This window comes from Alnus glutinosa, chromosome 6 (genome assembly GCF_958979055.1).
Source record: "Alnus glutinosa chromosome 6, dhAlnGlut1.1, whole genome shotgun sequence".
In the NCBI taxonomy this organism is placed as follows: domain Eukaryota; kingdom Viridiplantae; phylum Streptophyta; class Magnoliopsida; order Fagales; family Betulaceae; genus Alnus; species Alnus glutinosa.
The window spans coordinates 13,208,747-13,214,308 of NC_084891.1; the positions used below are offsets into that span (position 1 = coordinate 13,208,747).

The following is a 5,562-nucleotide window of genomic DNA, read 5'->3' on the forward strand; positions in this document are numbered from 1 at the left end:
CACAATTAATAAATTTAGATCTTTAAAACTTACAAAATAAATAAATAAATAAATAAAGGGTTAACTATTTGCCCCCTATGCTTTATGACATTTATTTTTTGCCCCCTCAGTTTCACTTTTTATCAAATTTGATACATGTGGTATATGAAAAGACGGAAATGGTACATCTGTCCAATTTTTCATCCAAAACTAACGTTCAGCCACGTCATCCTACAGGTGTCGGCGTACATGCGTGAAAAATAAATGGACTTCTAAATTTAACAATGTGTGTGATCAGTGTGCAACAAAATATTAAATGCGAAATTTAAAGGAGACAAATATTTTGTTGACGAAGTGGAAACTCAATTAAGAGAAAAACCACTCCGGGGCAGCTTCCGTGGAGCCTGAAGCGCCATAGGAGGAAGAGTGCCTGATGTAGCTCTAGTTGGCAGCTTCCTCTGAACCTTCAACTTCTGGAGTTGTGGGCATTTGGATCGGATGTGACCGGTGATGCCGCAGTGATGACAGGTAGGCAAGCTTCTTTTGTTTGAATGCTTCTTTCTATTCTCTGCCAAATTATGATTAACATTCTTACAAATAACATTGCCCTTACCTTCTGTATGTCTTCTATGAGGAGGGACATATTTAGATGAGGAAGAATGTTCAGCTTCACTTTTCCTCAAAGCATCCTACTTAATTCAAGGCCTGTGGGATCTCAACAAATAACAATTTGGCCTAATATGACCAATCTTCCCACAATTATGACATGTAGGGACAAACTTACCATGAGCTTGTGTACCTGTGTCTTTGAATTTTGGCATCACATGATAGCAAGAATTTTCTAAACAAGCTGTATCTACTATCACAGGCTTAATATCAATAGAATCTATTTCAGAATCAAAAGCATTTGAAGTAGAAGTACTCATATCATCAATAATTGAAGTAGGCTTGTTAGAAATATCTGAATGAATACCAATCATGCTTTTAAAATTATCACTTGAGAAATTTTTCAAGAGATCCTCAGATTCTTTTAATTTATTCTCAAGTGTATCAAGGATGTTAAATAGCATGGTATTCTCAGATCTCAAAGAGTCAATTAAAATATTTGATTCAGATAACTGAACAATCAATGACTCTTTTTCTTGCTTCACCTTTTTGAGCACTTTTGGAAAAATAAGTTTATCAAATTTTGCAAAAACTTTAGAGAGCTCAATATCATGATTTTTTTCAAATAACTGAGAGAAATCCATGATAAACAGGTGTAATAAAAAAATAGAAGTCACAAAGAGATGAGGATCACACTCAGGAAATAAATCCTTACAACGGAGTGTGCCTGCTCTGATACCAATTGAAAAATAAATGGACTTCTAAATTTAACAGTGTGTGTGATCAGTGTGCAACAAAATATTAAATGCGGAATTTAAAGGAGACAAATATTTTGTTGACGAAGTGGAAACTCAATTAAGAGAAAAACCACACCGGGGCAGCCAAACCCAGGATATCCACTATTCAGAAGACATAGCTAGATACAAGGCAGTAACACTCACATATACCGATGCAGTGATCGTACCTTGATCTCTGACGTGTAACCCAACACGAACGCTTCCCAACCAGGTTCTCCTACCTGAAGGGGTCTTCAATGGAACTCCTTTACCTTAGGGCCAACCTCTAAGATAGACTTCACAGCTGATCAAATCACACACTTGGCAAGGCTTTAGAGGAAATATCACGTCTTTAAGCTGTAGAGAATTCACCACCGAATTATATATTGAAAGCATGCCTCAAGTCTCTTATTTATAGGCTTTGGAAATCCAAAATCGACTCAAAAACTGAGTCTAAAACACGCGCGTCTGGACGGGGAGCCAGGGCCGTCTGGACGGGTCAAGTTTTTCTTGTCCAGAAAGTAATTCTAGAATTTTCTGCAGGGCCGTCCGGATGGGTAAATCTTTCCGTCCGAACGGAGGCCGTCCGGACACTTCTAGGGTCCATCCAGACACTCAAATTACAGCATTTTTTTTAAGCTTTCCAATGAAGCCAATTTCGTCCCAATCCGATATTGGAGTAAAAAGTTATGACCAAAATACCCGAGGGTGTCCGGACGGCTTGACCGAACGTCCGGATGGTCAACTGCAACCGCCTCTCCAAGATAGCGTTGAAAGCTTCCATAACACGGCCGCGTCCGGACGGTGCTGCCCTAGAGTCCGGACGGTTACACTTCGTGTAACGCCCCCAAACCGCTAAGGGTTAGGTTCGTCCATTTTCATACACCAAACTGCAAAGATTCGTAAGGTCTGCCAACAACCTAGCTAATATGCTGAATTTAATAATAAAAATAATAAAGATTTTAAAACTCAAAGCTTTAATAAATGCGGAAACAGTTATTTCAAAATGAACAATTATGTTTGATTCAATAATTGAAAATCTAAAGAAAAACTAAATTTATTGTGCAAGTGCACTTATTAAGGTAACTGAGATGCAATGTCCTAATGCTAGCCTAGATCCCATCCCGGCCGCCTAGGTCTCTCTGCTCATAACCTGAAAACAAAACAAAATAAGGGGTGAGTGAAAAATGCTCAGTAAGGTAACCCTCAACCATAAAACGGTTGAGTTAACTTCATTTTCTTTAAAACAATTATTAAAATACACTTGAAATCTAAATTTCTAGAATACAAATAATAAAAAAATTCGGCATTTTACTTAATACCTAAAATTACTGGTTGATAAATAAATTCCTCATATGTAGGGCCCATGTACACTATTACGCCCTGTGTACTAGGGTTGTACGGTCTACTGCGACCTTAGGCAGGTAAACTGTGGCCACAGGCCCTGCCCCGTCAGCTAATTAATTGAAGTGCACTTAGCATGACATAGGGATGGATCCGCTTTCTCTAAGTCCTTGAGCGGTTGCGCTTCCATCCAAGCAATGGTACCGAGCTTAATCTCTGCAAATCTCTGTGAATATCTGGGGCCAAAATAATAGTCTCTTCCACACACGTGCCTCATTTATAAAAATCTCATTCTCACCAATTATTCTTATTCCTTTGATAACTCTTGAGGCAACGTGGGGGAAGGGTTTTTAATCTCCTTTCTCATTAATTTCAAAAAGCTGTAACTTCCCGTCTCAGGAACCAACTAAACAATTTACTAATAATTAAAAAAAAATCCTTTATAACCAAAGTTTCTCTTAAAACTGTGATTTCAAGAATAACATTTATAACGACAACTTTCATCTCAAAACTATTTTTAAAATAGTCCTTCATTTATCAATAAAATTTGAAATACAGAACGAGAACAATTAATTGCAAATATGCTATTAAAAGGATCAAGATTTAAGACATAAAACAATTTGAGAAGGGGTAGAGGATCCCTTACCTCTCTGATTGCAATAAGTCGCTGGACTAACTCAACTGCTAACTAGTCACCTGGTACAGGTTTAAATAAATCAATACCTCGTGCTAGCCACTAAACTACACACTAACACCACTAGGATTTGTCTTGCTAACCTACTGAGAATGGATTCCTTAGGTACATTTAACAACATTACTCGAACCATATTTAAATCATTAAATGAGTACTAATTCATTTTCTTTTACTTATATATAAAAAAAAAAATGCAGTTCAATAAAAGGCAATTGTCATAAGAAATATTCTCTATTATAGTCATAAAATTTGATAAATTCATGTATCACCAAGCCTTACATCTATTCAAAATAATTTATTAAAAAGGCCCCATTACTTTTAAAGCAATTAACAAGGACTTTTTTTTTTTAAAAAAAAAAAGAAAAACACTCGAATAAAAACAAAAAAACGTATTTATTTTTCTGTGGGGCAGGATTAGAATAACTAAAATCAAATACAGTTGTGCCAAGGGGGTTTATTATAAGGTCATTAGGGTAGAGGAATAGAGGGAAAAAAATAATTGGAGTAATTTAGGACCTATACCGACAATAAGAGGATAGAAAGGAAAGCAACCAAATCAATAATATATATATATATATATATATATATATATATATATATATATATATATATATATATATATATATATATATATATATTTCTGGAATAGCGTTTTGTGTTTGAGTACCCGACTTCACAACAAAAGAACAAAGAAACTTGATAGGTCATGAACGTTTTACCCAGGGGCTGTCTTCTCAGTGAATTGAAGTAGGAAAATATATATATATATAATAAAGATTAAGATGTTAGGTGTATAAAGTAATATTTCTTGTGAAAAAAAAAGTAAGAGACAAGGACAAAGGTGGTATGGTCCCACCATGTCTCCTAGCAAAGAAAGAGAAGAGAGGAGATAAAACAAATAATGAGAAAGGGAAGAGCTGTACGTTTTCATATTCAAGAAGAAAGATTAAAAGTTCTACTTTATTGTTCTTTTGACATGAAATAGAATAAAACACATAAAAAAAAAATATATAAAAAGCAATTGGATGAAAGGTAATAGCACAAAATAAAATAAATCGCTTAGCATGTCAGTACATGCTATGATTCTACAGATAAAGGAAGAACTAAAGAAGAAGAGAGACGGAAGAGACAAAACAGATCATCCATACCTTGGAAGGAGGTGGCTGGGAGGATTTCTGGGGTGGAAGGGGAGAGTGACGGCTAATGGGTATATATAAGGGTTAGAGTTTTATTATTTGACTGCTAGGGTTTTATATAATAAAACATGTATTTTAATAAGAATAAAATTGCATAAAAATATAAAATCTGGTCCTCATATTTTTTTATAAATATAAAATATAAAAGTGGAACTTAAATTGATATAAATTTATTAAATTTAAAAGTAGGTGTTTTAATAAAATATAGGAGTGGCTATTTAATATCAAGAAATATGAATTAATATCAAGAAATAAAAATTCATATGTAAAATCATGTGTTTATTATTCCCGTCTAGTCATCCATTCTCATAGGTGGTAAAGACTATTCTACCCTTGAAAAGGGGTCAGGGTTATTACACTTCGGCTGCATGAAATTACCATAATAAGGCTTGGAGCGTCCGGACCTTGAAGGCTAACGTCCGGATGGTTGAACTGGTGCATGCAATTTCCATATATGAAGCTTGATCGTCCGGACCATGAAGGCTGACGTCCGGACGGTTGAACGTGGTATGCACGTTCTTGCCTTATAGAGGACATCATCCGGACGGGATCACACATCGTCCGAATGGTAGTAGCCGTCTTCCCATAACTGTGTCTTGAGGCAGAAACCCTAATGCTTGTCAAACCCTGAATGGCGTCCGGACGGTATAACCACGTCGTCCAGACGGATGCGCTGGAACACTGGGATCTTCTCGAACTCTGAAGAGCGTCCAAACAATTTTCCATTACGTCCGGATGGATGCAACCTTGAATTGGTCAAAGCTTCTAGACACTGATGGGCGTCGGGACAGAAAGATCTTGTCGTCCGGACGGATGTTGCTGACTGATGAGAGTTCGGACAGAATACCACGTCGTGTGATTTTTCTCATTACTCTGTTTTACCCTTTGTCCCTTTGTGACAAAAAGGGGGAGTAATTTTTGATTTGGACCGGTATTGTATTTTTAACCGGTCAAGTGATTTTTGTCC

General features: G+C 36.2%; 1 long non-coding RNA gene across 1 annotated transcript; it reads right to left on the minus strand.

Moving 5' to 3' along the window:
• Window positions 1-2,352: 2,352 nt before the first annotated feature.
• Window positions 2,353-4,598, minus strand: LOC133870365 (uncharacterized). Its single transcript, XR_009900703.1, has 3 exons — window positions 4,548-4,598; window positions 3,352-3,401; window positions 2,353-2,514 (listed from the first exon to the last, which is right to left on the minus strand). It is a non-coding gene; the product is annotated as an uncharacterized LOC133870365 (long non-coding RNA).
• Between the last annotated feature and the right edge of the window lie 964 nt (window positions 4,599-5,562).